A 15068-nucleotide genomic window follows, 5' to 3' on the forward strand; every position below is an offset into this window, starting at 1 on the left:
TCCATATGGCCCATAGTTTTATCTGTCCCTTCCCATATTGCTTCCTTTGTCCCCATCTTTATTCCCCTCCCCATTGAACCTTCTGTTCCTGTTCCTCCCTCACCCCCCTCCACACACACCTCCATTCCATCCATAACTATCTATTCTATTTTTTCTTCCTAGGGAGATCCTTCAGCTCCCCCTCCCCAATTCCTTACTCTTTACTTAACTTTCAATGAGTAGATTATAGCCTGCTTATCAAAGACTTAATAGCTAACATATACATGTAAGTGTATGGATAAAATATCTGTCTTTTGGCGAATGGGGTACCTCCACTGGGATGGTTTTATTCTAGCTCCATCCACTTATCTGTGAATTTCATACTTTTTAAAATAGTGGAATAATATTTCATTATGTATATGCACCATAAAAAATACCTTCTTTCAGCATATGACCATTTTATGTACAGAGGTTTAAGTTTAGTAATAGGTATAAATTCTGGGGCATGTCTTACAGATAACTAATAATAAATTTCCATAAAATTCAATGCATGAAATATTTTTATACCTTTAATAATACAATTTGAAACTGTTGTGATATGACTAGGACATATTATGTAGTATCTAAAGTGTTGCTTACTAATCAGTATTCTATTATCTGAGACTAATACATTTTTAAGGGGCAATGTAAATATTTTTCAGAACATTGCAATAGAAATACAATGGATATTAAGATTTAATTCAGGGTGTTTTAATTGGTTTGAAAATGAGAACAAGTTTATAATTACTAATGTGGCAGAACTGTGAAACACTCAGCAGTCAATAAGATCCATTTTAAAAATACATAATTTAAAACAATAACAAATTATATTCAATCATATTTAGTAATGTATCAGTTGTGATTACTGCTTTTGTTTATGCATATCTGGCTGAAAAACATAAATCCACTTGAGGTCAAGAAGACCTTTTTCTTCTTTTGATCTTTTAGCCTTTGTCATTGTATGAATCCTATGGATTCATCCGTATGGGAAGTGTTCAAATCTTCTGATGTCTCCTTCAATTTCTATCTTCTATGTCTGAAATTTTTTATTATAAAAGTTTCTCATTGGCTTGGTTAGAGTTCTTCCAAGATATGTATATATATACACACACACACATACACACACACACACATACACACACACACACACACACACACACACACACACACACACACACACACACACATATGCTATTGTGCAAGGTATTGTTTCCCTGATTTAGGAAGGTACAGGCTTTTTCTGTGTTAATTTTGAATTCTACTACTTTGCTGGAAGTGTCTATCAGCTCTACATGGTCTTTTTAAAAAAATCTTTAGGGCCTTTTATATATTAAAAAAAAACTGTATGATATGTGTACTGGCTGGTTTTGTGTGTCAACTTGACACAAGCTAGAGTCATTTAGGGATAAAAGAGCCTAAGTTGAGGAAATGCCTCCATGAAAACCATCTGTAAGCCATTTTCCCAATAAATGATCAATGGGGGAGGGCTCAGCTCATTGTTGGTGGTGCCATTCCTGGGCTGCTGGTTTTGGGTTCTATAAGAAAGTAGGCTTAGGAAACCATGGGAAATAATCCAATAAGCAGCACCTCTTCATAGCTTCTGCATCAGCTCCTACCTCCAGGTTCAAGGCCACTTGAGTTCCTGTCCTGACTTCCTTCAGTGATGAACAGCAATGCTGAAGTGTAAGCCAAATAAACCCTTTTTGGTCCTGGTGTTTTGTTGTAGCACTAGAAGCCCTAACTGAGACGATCTTCAAACAAAGAGACTTTGACTTCTTCCTTTCCACTTAGCACTCCCTTGAACCATTTCAATTATCTTATTACTCTAAGACAAAAACATACTATATTTAGTAGTATGGAGGTTCTACATCAATATTCTGAGTTATTTTTATAATTATTTTTAATATGGCAATGACCAGCATTTCTTCTTTACTCTTAAATTAGAATATTCAATTGAACACATGACTGGAAATTTGATTTAAACCTCAAGGAAATCATTTAATATTTGAATAATTACATACATGTTAAGTAGTCACAGATCCTATCCAGTAACTGAATTCTTCCTGTCCAATTGTGTGTTCAGATAACTTGAATATGGATAACAAGGGCCCTGCACATCAATGAGCTATTTAGGAAGCATACTGAAAGAAAGCAAGTGACTGACAGAACTTGTGGTCCCGCAAATGTCAATGAAATGTAAAATGATCCAAGAGAAATCAGCAGCACTGCCAATAAGGACAGTAAGTCAAAGTGATATTTAAATGCACTGTTAATCAATGAAAGACACAAAGAAGAAAAGTCCATTCATATTTAAAATACTATAGTCTATGTCTTTATAGACTAAAAGACTATAGGCATAACATTCATATTACCAAGGTATTTTTTTTAACATTGTCTACCACTCTTGGAAAAAAAAAATAAACTGCCTTAATGGAGCTTTCAGAATCTGAATGTCTCTATGAAGTTAAAAGTGAGCATTCTCCTTTTCTTTATATCTCCAACCACATATTTAATCAAAATAATGTAGCTGATGGATGTCCTCCACAGAAGTACCTAGAGGTGATGGACCACACCCAAGATACTCTGAAGGGACATAATAAATGAAGAAATAAGAGAGAAAGAGACAGACACAGAAGAGCATTATGTCAGAAGGACTAAGGCTTGATTTTTTGTTTGTTTGTTTGTTTTTACCAGTTTGAGTATTGTTAAAATGTCAGAATTATTTTAAACTATTTGATACACAAACACACAACCTAATGTCTGGGTCCTTCCAAGCACAATAATTGAACTTACAGACTTTCTTGGATCTGAATTTAATTACTAATTTTATCCAATTCAGCATCTAAATTAAAACAAGCCCTGACTCTGATTACATACAGATGCAAATTAGTTTGCCACAATTATGAGAAAATATGTGCTAATCTATAGGCACAGGCTGACGTACTCAACATACTACTTAAATGAGTTTTGTGTGAAATAGTCAATAAACAGTTAATATTATGACAAGAAGGATTTCTGCCACACTTTCTATAATTTCCACAAATATATATCTGAAAAATGAAAGACACAACGTGAAAATATACTTTAAAAATAAGAGCATTTCCACTATATGATGAGTAATTATATTGATTATAATGCCTAAGAATATCTAACACTAAAAAATTCATTTTAGAAGATGGCTGCTGGTTAATTCAAATTGTTCAGTAGCTCTCTTCTTGATGAAGTTAGAAGCCAGAGATTTTCACTCTAGAGAAACTCTGCAGATTTTTAAATGGAAACAAATAAAGGTATCCCAAACGTGAGGACGAATTACGGTATGTATTTTTTTTAGAATTGAGATATTCACACTACCAAGGTATAGTACAATAGTTAAATATAAAAATTATTGGAAAAAAGCCCCAATTACAAAAAACAGGTGGATGTTTTAATGATCATTGCTGAAGATCTCTGAATATAATACTTATGTTTTGAAAATTCTGTCACCAGTGGAATGTTTTCACTCAGAATAGTTGTCTGGTCTTTATTGAAATAATAGTAAATACAGCTCACATGCTTGTCAAGATGTCAGAAGACAGATGGTTGACAATATTAATAGAGTAGAAAATTCATGATCACAGAAGCTTCCCTGTAAAGGACGACAACCTTCTGAATTGCTTGTCAACCTTGACCTGGACCTGAACACAGTCTAAGATGAAGCCAGTGACACAGAGTAAGCATGAGTGCAGAAGTAGAAAGGTCTCAGAATTTTAGTAATCTTCAACATCACATAGATTTGAGAATCGAAAGCACTGGTACTGAGAAGAGTCACAGGAGGTCACCATTGCTGTGGTCACCTAAGGGTGAAAAGAATATTTATATCAATGTCAGAGAAAAGAGATTTCCAATACATTGCCAAGTTAGGCACATGTACAAACACAATTAGAGCTAATTGCCACCTGAAAATAATTGTTCTTAGAAGAGATGCCCAATAATGAGTTTGGGGAGAGTAAAGCAATGGAATGTGTAATTAGAAATTTTAACTTGTTTTTTAAGCTGAAACTTTAATTCTCAATTTCAGAGACTAAGAAATTAATAAGGAATAGTTCATTGAGACAATCCATGAAGGATATATTCAAACAAATAGAACCTTCTATTTCTCTAATCAATACTATATTTCGCTTTATTTTATGACATCTATATGTAGAAATAGAAACATAAATATACTGAGCCTAACCTAGAATCCATGACTTAGTCTATATGTTATTGTACAATATCAGTTAATACTAAAGAAACTGCAGTTGATTCAAATACATTATTGTGTGTATTTCTGTGTATTGGATTACTATATATTTCTGTACTGGGAAATGAGACAGTTCATGAACAATTCTAGGTTGAAAGTATAGTTATTATTCCGTTCAGTGCCTTACTAAAGAACATGCATTGATATTCACTGAACATCCCTAGTTTATTAAGAACTTGTTTAGTATATTAAACCCTTAGAGAAGGGCATCAATATTTTATCTGTGGTCTTTAGTCCTTGAGTTCTATAATTCAAATAATAAAGAACAGGAAAGCTTATATTCTTTTTTTTTTCCAAAAAAGAATTTAGATACAGTAAGTGTAATGCTACTTAAAATACTTTAATCATACTTCTTAGCTTCCTAGATGAAACATTTATAAAGGTCCTACTATATGAGGGTCATTATTCTTGATAGTAGAACCTTCTTATATCAAGTTTGTGTTATTTAGAATTGGGGAAAGGAATGCATGTCTGTAGGTTTTCATTGGGCTGGTGATTGGGGCTCTGAAGGCAGTTGAGAAATTGCTGAATACAAAGAAGTTCTGAATAAATGTGCATTGTTGACACTGGTGCCACCATGCCAGGACTACAATGCTTCAGTCCTAAGAGAATGTCAAAGCCTTCCCCCTGGTACTGCTCAAGAGGAATGGAAAAGTTTTCCTTGAGAGTTCCAGTATGGATGCTTCTGAATGATGATTGGAGTATACAAAACATGGCATGAAAATGCTTACATCCTCCTGGATGTTTACAGCCTGACACTGCTCACCTACAGACACCCTCCACCCAGACTAGCTGGTCCCTGTCCCTGTGCTCTCTATAATAAATATGCTGAGGTTCTTCTGTCTTGCTTGGGTAGCCAACTCACATAATCCCAGGTTTACTGTTTGTCTGTATGTCTGTCCTGTATTCATTTCCTCTCCATACCTAGTTAGGGCTCCAAAACCCAAGCCATGCAGACTGAGGTAGAATTAAAAGACCGAACAAAATAAGTAAAATATTTGTACCCAATGCATATATGACTGGATACATTTCAGTATATCTCTTATTGCTATCTATGGTTTCTCTTTCTTTCTCAGATCTTAACTTTCAACTGCCTTCCCAACAAGAGAGACTCATGTTCTACACTTCAAGAACTCAGGATAGACCTAATACCAGAAAGAAATAAAAAGAAAAATAGCTTGCCAGTAATTTTAATTTTGTAAATCCTATTTTTCAGAAAAAATGGCTTTTTGCAACAAAATCACAGGGATCTTGAAAAAGCATAAGACATGTTGGAAAAGGCATTAAATCAGCATTCCCAACATAGGTGGAGGACTAAAGCTATTAACACAATCAGTGGCAGGGGAATGGCCAAAGGCCTCTAAGAATGACTGTGGGCAGATATGTCACCATCCCTGTAGAGACTCTAATACTTCAAGATGGTAGAGGATCAGCAGCAAATGCCACACAAGCACAGGAGAAGACATTAGAAATATCAAGATGGACATCCCCAGTTATCAGAACAGTTATCAGAAATCCATGTCCCATTCCTCAGACAGCAAGAATTCTCCCAAGTTCTGGAAAGAAATCAGGCACAGGGAGAAATGTCTAGAAGGCCAATGATGGAGTTTCTGTGAATTTGAATATCTAAAGTTGACAGCAAAAATAACTTTTATTTAAAGAGAATAGAGTGTTGTTTTGTAGACATCTTGGCTTGCAGGTTGTAATTAATATCTGTTTGACTGTGAAAAAAACAAAATTATGTGTGAAACATCAAAAGGAAACTGAGTGAGTGACTAATGTGTCCCAAAGAAGGTGATACTTGAGCCAACATCTAAAAATAAATAAAAGCAAACAAGACAGAAGGAGGAGCGTTGGCAAAACTGGAGGTAACAGGGCTATAATCTTTTGGCCTTGGTTTTATCAGCAGCTCATCAGTGTAGTGTAGAAATATAAAAACTCACAAGCAACTGGGTTTAGGAGATGCAGAGCTGAGAAGTAAACACCAGTATGCTAAAGGATAAAGTCAATGACATCCAACTGCCCTGATCTCAAAAGTTTTGTCAAAATATTTCTGAGGACTTCAGATTTTCTTCAGAAAGATTATAAGCTTAAACTGTTGTTATTATTTTCTTCATAATAACTAAGGTTTGTTGGCCTTTTTAAAGTTTTCCTATCACAAGAATGTAATAAAATTCAAAGCTACTTTAGTCATGATATAATGAATACTTATGTAGTCATGTAAATCCCTTTCTCTTGAGCAAACTGTAAAGCACTGAAAAAAAAAATGAAAAACAGCAAATTGCCTCACTTATCAATTATAAAATTGGTATTACTTTTCACAATATAGCAGTCATGTGAACCTCCAATAAAAATATGTTGAAGGCGTTTGTTTTAATTTCTATTTTGTTGGATTCTGTAAAATAAGAGCTGAAAAAAGACAATAAAGAGGCACATCTTCAACGATGGTCTCATCATAATTCATGAGAGTTAAGAACTGCTTCACAGAGAGTTGTAACAGACTTAAAATAAAGAGGCTGGGGATATAGTGGGCAGCATATTTGGCTAGCATTCATGAATCCTTGAGTCTGGTTATAAGTACCATGCAAAACTGAATGTGGCATACTCTTGTAATCATAAGAATAAGGAGATAGATGTAGTAGAAACAGTTCAAAATAATGCATAGCTGCATATTGAGCTAGAGGACAGCCCACACTAGAGATCTTTCCTCTGTACCTAAAAATCAAATAAAATAAGTGTTAATATGAAATAATGGAGCTTAAATGGCCTAGGTAATATTATCTTTTAAAAACTATAAAGTCATAAAGTGGTCAGTAGCTTTAGCAGTTTATCAAAATTTTATTATATTTTGTTTTATTTGGGGGTTGGGGTTTTGGCTTACTGCTAGTATTGTTATTGAATGAGAAGTTAAAATGTGTACAAGTAGTATTTTATGTGTAAATGTTGTGTTGTATATCATAAAGCATTCATATAAGCAAGAAAACATTTAGTATTTAGTGTCCAAAAACATGTATTTTTTCCTAATGTAAGGAAGATGAGCAAAAACTAAATAAGTAAATAAATAAAATAATATTAATAACCTTGTTTTCAAAGATTTGAGGAAATCCAATATAAAAACAAATGATGTTTACATACTTGATACCATTGGAATGCTATATAAATAAGTGTTCAGTCAATTGAAAATGTTACTATGAATATCACCAAATCTGGGGATAATAGTAAAGGGTGACAATTTTTGTTATATTGGAGAATTGGTTCTTTTGCTCACAGATGTAAACAAATACCTGCTAAGAAGCAATTTAAGGAGGAAAGAATTAATGTGTACACCATGAGTGAGAAGGCATAGAAGTGGAGTAGTTCTTGCTGGGGCAAAGGGAGCATGAAGTTGCTTATTTACATCTCTATGGACCAAGAACAAAAGATGTGATAGTACGTATGACAGACTATAACCTGTAAGTCCCATATGTTAGAAGCACATGTTGCCCAGTTAGACTTCACCTCTTAAAGCTTTGGCAGTCTCCAAAATGAACCCCTGCTGGAGACTTAAGTATTCAACACATGAATCCAGGGAGTAGGAACTACATTTCACATTCAACCCCTAACATTGTGACACTCACCCCATAGTTTCATGGCCATCTCTTAAAGCAAAATTCCACATATCTTAACAACTTTCAACGTATTTTAATGTATAAAGTCTCTTCTGAGAATCAAGACAATACCTTACCTGTGATACTCTACAAATTAAACAAGCTTATGCACAATGACATGAGGCATATATTCCCTTTCTTAATAGAAACAATATATCAAATATTAACAATATTTCACCCCAGAAGGAAGATGACCCAACCTCTGCAACTTCATGTCCAGCATCCAGAGCTGCCGTTGACATCTTCTGGGCTCTCCAGTTCTGAGGCTTCCAGCACATTTGACCTCTCACTTGCATCAGCTCAGTGTGCCAAACATCTTTTCAAGAAAAGAGGTTGACAAAACTAGACTGCACGTGCATTAAAGTCAAAGGTAACCTCTGCATTCACAAGTTACAAAGTCAGCCCCAAAGCACTGAGACTTGAGTATAAGACCCGAAACTGTGAAATCTGTAGAGCACCTGTGATGGGCATTTCAAAAAGAGTGGCATTAGTGTGAAATATTTTAATATCACTAAGGAGAGAGTGATATGACACATTTATTGCCATTTTAACCTAACATTTTCCTATGGCAATTATTGTCATTTTGACAGAGTTTCAATTATAATGAATTTTGCAACATGTCATAGGGAGAATTTCTCTTTAGCTACTGTTCATAAAATACAAAGGAGCATACAAAATATAAAGTTTCCCTTTTAAAAACTCATTTTAATTTCAGCATGTTTTTTATCTGCTTTGTATTTATCTATATTCTGTGAAACACTTCCCTCTGTATAAGAACTTGGTTATAATATATTCCTAAAGTTCAATATCAGAAAACATAAAAGTTTGCAACAATAGCCTAACAATCTCTCAGTTATTTAAATGTTTATGAAGGAGTCTTTGGTAGACAGTTGACAGTTTTGAGTATTAAAAACCTTGTAGCGTCATCTCAGGAACAGAGACTCCCTGGAGACAAAAAACAGGTATGGGTATGAAAGCCAATAATACATACTCAATTTAAAGCAAATTAGGTATATAAAATATATTATACAATGCAACATGATATTATGCTTTTCTAAGGCACATAGGTAGTGGGAGTTTTGTTCTTTGTAACTGTGAATCACTATTTTTCTTATAAATATATCATATCACAAACCTTGAATGACACAGAAAACTGAGAAATGTTACAAAATTCTGTTCTAGGGAGTGATTACACATTTCTTTTTCTGACACATACACTAACTTTAAGGTGTGATTGACAGGCGGCCAAGCAGAGACTGTAAATTATTGAATACAAATGAATTCCATTCTTTTCTGCCATCATGGAAGTGCCATTTGTAACCAAGTCCAACTACACTGTAGACTGTAGAAAAATAAGTAACCTATTTAACTGTAGTTTACAACTAAATCATTTCAAATGTTTGAATGCAAAAGAAGCGTGTGTCACTCAGAACCTCTTCCCGTGCTCACAACCTCTTATATCTTCCTGTGATATTGTTCACCTGACAAGCCTAGCCCAGATTTTGGAAAAAAAAATATATATATACATATATATATATACATATATATATATACATATATATATGTATATATATATATATATATATATATACATATATATGTGTGTGTGTGTGTGTGTACTAGTTGACTTCTTGTATGTGAGGTAAATTTGCTACAGCCACTTGCAAAATTGAATCCACTTGAGAGAAACAGTTTCTTCTCCTTACATCAGTTCCTCTGAAAAAACTAAGTAGAGATTAGACATATTTCCTTCAAAGTACCATGAACTAATTCTCAAGTGATCACGGAATTAACAACTGGGTTTGAAAACAAAAATCATTCCTAGAAACTCAAGTCCTACATGTCAATAAATTATAACCAAAACAGAACCTACAAGCAAGCAAGCTCAGCCACTTTGGTAGCTAACAGCATGCTTGCAGTGTGTGGTAGCTAAGCAGAGCATTGTAATTTACCTCAAGTCAATTTGCATAAATTTGCAGCCCTTTCTCTGGCTCTCAGCCTTGGTCTAGCTTTCTCTCCTCTTCCCGCACCTTTCCTTTGTCTTTCAATTTAGATGATGTTAGCTTCATGGAAGTCCTGCTTAACAATCTAACCTTCTTTTTGTTTATTGCTGACCAAGTTGGTAAGTACTGATATTTCCATGACAAAAAATTAAAAAGAAAACAAACCTTTCATTACCATAAACAAATTATGGCAATCCCAAATTCCTTTAAGGGTGGAGAGTCTGAAGACAACCTTTTAGCACCCACGAAGGTCATCTGGTATGGGGGACTTATTCTGATTTATTTTCTTTCTAAAAAGAGGTTAACAATTTACAGACATCAAAAATGATAGGCTGATGAAAATAATCAATATGCTAGACTATTGAATTGAAAAAATTCCCTATGCAACTACAGTGTAACATGCAATTCTTAACACACATTTTTTAAAATTTTATTTTACACAGGGGCTACAGTTTCCCCTCCTCTCCTCTCCTCCAGTTCCCTTCCCCCTACTTTCAATCTACACTCCTCCCCATCCATTCCTCCTTCTCCATTCAGAAAGGGGCAGGCCTCCCACAGGACTGAACAAAGCATGGCACATCAAGTTGAGTGAGGATTGAGCTCCTCCTCCTGCATCAAGGCTAGGTGAGGTAATCCAGCATGGTGAGCAGGTGCCCAAAAGCCAGCTAAGTGCTAGGGACTTAATACCCTTTTAAAATATAAATTCTTCTGTCCATTAACTCATTTACTTAATCTAGAGTCATAGTGATCAGAAACCATTACAACTTATAAAATCTTTCCATAGTGAAACCTGTAGCACTATGTCACAAAAACATTCCAAGGGAGAAAAAAAAAAAATCAGTGTTAAGTTACAACCTTTTCTCCCCTATGAGCAAAGGTACACAACATATATTTAGGAAGTTTGCAAACCTGTGGGTATAAAATTTAAAAAGGATAATATCCAATGACTACACTAGATTTGTATTTGTACCAGGAAAGAAAAGTGTTTTAACATTATCCAATCAGTATATATATATACACATCTTAAGATTGTGAGGTAGAGCTGGACAGTAGTGGCACAGACCTTCACTGCCAAAACTCTAGAGGCAGAGGCAGGTAGACCTCTTTCAGTGTGAGACCAGCTTGGTCTATAAAGTGAGTTCCATAACAGCCAGGGCTATACAGAGAAACTGTCTCCAGAAAACAAAATGGGAAAAAAATTGGAAAGGAGGAAATATCATACTGGCACAATAATGATGTAGGCAAAACATTTGTTAAAATTTAAAGTTAATTATTAAGAAATGTGAGAAGACACTAGAGAAATTCCTAAAATGTTAATTTCTCTAGAGCTATATCATTAACACCATACCTAATTTGAAAGTGTTCCCTCTAAGACCAAGAACCAGAAAAAGTATGGGGAATAGCTTCTAATGAGTAATGATAGATTGGTCCCAGTATGTGAGGACTCAGTAGATCTAATAAATGTGACAAAAGAATATTCAAAGAAAATATTTAAGAATTTGCAGTTAAAATATTTATTTGGCAAAAATTTGACAAAGTTCTAAGATATACAAAGGCTAAAAATCAATTGAATTTAACATATATGTAATAAATCACCAAAATCATTTTGAGTGTCATTAAAAATATTGCTATATTTTTACTAATACATCAAAAACTGTGACAAAATTTGCAGATTTTTATTGATTGACATTACAGTACTACCTAAGTATTAATATGAACTAGAAAAAAATTACTATAGATACCAAAATTTCTTCTAATGTGTAAGCTGGTTTCATTTAGTAATAAGTCAAACATTTAGCATTGGGGGGGGGGGGCATGTGACCATTTAATCCACATATTTATAAGGAAATTAAATAGTGAAAACTTTCAGATATTCATGCACATTATGGTGTTTTGAATGAAAATGGCCCTCAAAGGGAATGGCATTATTGGGAGGTATAGCCTTGGAGCAAGTGTGGCCTTGTTGGAGGAAGTATGTCACTGTGCAGGCAGGTTTGAGATCTAATATATGCTCAAGCCACATCCAGTGAGACCATTCACTTCCTGTTGCCTTTACATCAAGATGTAGAATTCTCCAGCATCATGTCTACCTCCATGGTGCCATGCCCCCAGCCACCAAGCTCCCAGCCAGGATGATATGGACTCTTAAACTGTAAGCCACTGCCACAATTAAATGTTTTCCTTTTCAAGAGTTACCATGGCCATGGTGCCTGTTCACAGCAATAGAAACCCTAACTAAAAAGTTGGTACCAGGGACTGGGGTATTGCCCTGAAAGTTCTGACTATGCTTTTCTTTAGAGGAATTTGAACATTGGGAGACTGGGTTAGGAAAGCAGTGGAATGCTTTAAGTGCTGCTTAATGGGCCATACCAGTATAAGCATGGAAGACAATGATGCTAAGAATTATTTGAACTGTTGGGGACCAGGCTCAAGATGATTCAGAGGAGAAGAATTTTAGCATGTTTTCTAGAGAACTTTGTTGTAATATTTTGTGAAGAAAGTGGCTGCTTTTTTGCCCTTGTTTGAAGAGTCTGCTTGAGGCTAAAGTACAGACTTTTGGATTAATTCCATTGGCATAGGACATCAATCTAGTATTAACTCTGTTGTGTAGTTACTACTTAGATTTACAATGAAAAACAAGCAAGAAAATACAAAATTTGAGGAGAAAAGGAGCACCAGGAAGTGGAGTGCAGCTAAATCCTATATTCAAGGAGATAACCAGATGAAGAATGGAATAAAGGGAATAACAACCTTAGAACAAGATCCCACCCAGTTCAGGTTCCAAGTTGTGAAAAAGAACTAAAGAAAAGCTTAGAGAAGGGTGTAATAGTGTACACCTTTAATTCCAAAAGACAAAGGCTGGTGGATCTCAGTTTGAGGCCATCTTTGTCTACAGAGCAAGTTCCAGAAAAATCCAAGCTTAGGCAGTGAAGGAAACCATGGAAAAGATAAAGCTGGTGAAGACTGAATTGAACGAGGGAGCCATACTCTAGCCCCAGCAAGTAGAGCTTGGCAGCTTTGGCCACATTGTTCTGCCTTTAGAGTCAAGGACAGAAAAAAGGGGTAATGAAATATTCCTCTAAGGAAAGTTGCTGAAGCCAGGCATGTGTCAGGGGTGAGCACCCAAATGGATGCTCAGAGAAACCATTGTATGAAGCTGTGAAGTTGAAACCTGCATTGCCTTGGAGATCCCAAGCTGTTGGAGATGCCAGAACCATGAGATACCTAACAAGAAAAGTTGTTAACAGGGAGTAGAACCAGTCCAAGAGAAATAAATATGTTGCAGTCAACAAAGCTGAAAGGAGTTGGAGATCTGAAGAGCATTTTTGACATGGAGATGTAGTCTTCGGAGTTTGCTCAGCCAGTTTTCAATCTTCCTTTGGTCCAGTATTTCATCACTATGCTCCTTTCTCTATGTTTTAGAACAGTAATATGTATCCTGTGCCATTGTGGGCTGGAAGTATGTGATCTATTTTGTGATTTTGATTTAACAGGGTATTACACTTAAGAGATTGCATGAATCTCAGAAGAGACTTTGAACTCCAGACTTTTAAACAAATTTTAGACTATTATAGAATATGGGGACTTTTGAAGTTGGACTGAATGCATTTTGCATTATGATATGGCTGCATCCCTCTGGGGGCTAGGGAGTGGAATGTGGTGGTTGAAAGGAAAATGATCCCCAAAGAGAGTGGCACTATTAGGAGGTATGGACTTGGTAGAGTAGGTATGGCCTTATTGAAGGAAGTATGTCATTGTGGAGGTGGGCTTTGAGGTTTCATTTGTGCTCAAGCCACACCCACTGTCTGAGTCCAGTTCCTGCTGCCTGAACGTCAAGATGTATGACATTGGGCTACTTCTCCAGGACTATGTCTGCTTGCAGGCCACCATGTCCCACCATGATGATAATGGACTAACCCCCTGGAAATGTAAGCCACCTCAATTAAATGTATTTCCTTTGCAAGAGTTGCTGTGGTCATGGTAGTCCTTCAAAGCAATTTGAAACCTAACTAAGACATACATAGATATTAGAATATATTATAAAGTTTCAGTAATTAAGATAGCCTGGTACTGAAGCAAAGATAGAAACTGCCCCAAAAACTAAAAGCCATGTACATGTGGATACTTTAAATGAACATACAAATGAAGATTAATAGGGAAATAATCATAGGAATGATAAAATTTCTCAAGAACTAAAAAAAGTAAAAGTAAGTAGGAAAGCATAGTGTACTACATGAAAGAAATGAATCCTTATGTAATAATCACACTTTCTAAATAGGCACATTAAAGGATTTTAGACTTACATAGTAAAAATCTTATGAGAATAAGCCATATGAGAATAACATAACATACAAGGAGATTATCCTGGTACAATCACTATGTAGCTTGGATAGAATTAAAATTTCAGTAATCCTGTTTCAGCCGCCAAAACTCTGAGTTTAACATTAGGTAGAAGAATATGTTAGTACTTTTATAAAAAGAAACAACATATAATACAAAAAACAACAACAATACATCACTTTAAGGTAAATGGGTCTTTTGTTCTTTAATCATTAAAAAGTAACACAAAGAAAATAAAAAAGGCTGTCGCAGGATATAGAAGAAAGATAATGACAACATGTGATACTGGTAATGAATCAGGGAACACATACACACACACACACAGAGAGAGAGAGAGAGAGAGAGAGAGAGAGAGAGAGAGAGAGAGAGAGAGAGAGAGAGAGAGAGAAAGAGCAGGGGAACAAAGACTTGAACTGGCACTTGATAAAAGACAGAATACAAGTGTTCTAAAACTCAACATCATTCAAGCTTACTGGCAAACAACGAACTCCAAAATAGTATCACAGTGACAGGCTACAGCTGTTAGTATTTAAGCAAAAGGAAGGGCTGAAAATACTAGTTAATTCTGCATGTGTTGACCTCCAGTGATGTCATAGCTGCTGTATTATGTGCCCAGATCTTTAAAAGCCTTTGGATGTATATAGCTGATCCCAAATTACATTTCTGCAAATATACAATAGAGAAGTATTTGTGATAATATTTTTTAAAAGGTGTGTGTAAAAGATTGTAATGTGGTATTACAGCTGCCATCTTCCCAATGCCCAGATAATAAATAATTGT

General features: G+C 35.3%; 1 long non-coding RNA gene across 2 annotated transcripts in view; it reads right to left on the reverse strand.

The window, feature by feature from the left end:
* Positions 1 to 15068, reverse strand: part of LOC118585827 — a 69681-nt gene that overhangs the window by 18030 nt on the left and 36583 nt on the right. Inside the window, exon 3 of one of the 2 annotated variants that reach the window (XR_004945232.1) lies at positions 3568 to 3851. This is a non-coding gene — a long non-coding RNA (uncharacterized LOC118585827). Of the gene's footprint in view, positions 1 to 1695; positions 3852 to 15068 lie in introns of those variants that run through there. The other variant, XR_004945231.1, reaches the window with a different exon arrangement.

This window comes from Onychomys torridus, chromosome 6, assembly GCF_903995425.1.
Source record: "Onychomys torridus chromosome 6, mOncTor1.1, whole genome shotgun sequence".
Taxonomy (NCBI): Eukaryota; Metazoa; Chordata; class Mammalia; order Rodentia; family Cricetidae; genus Onychomys; species Onychomys torridus.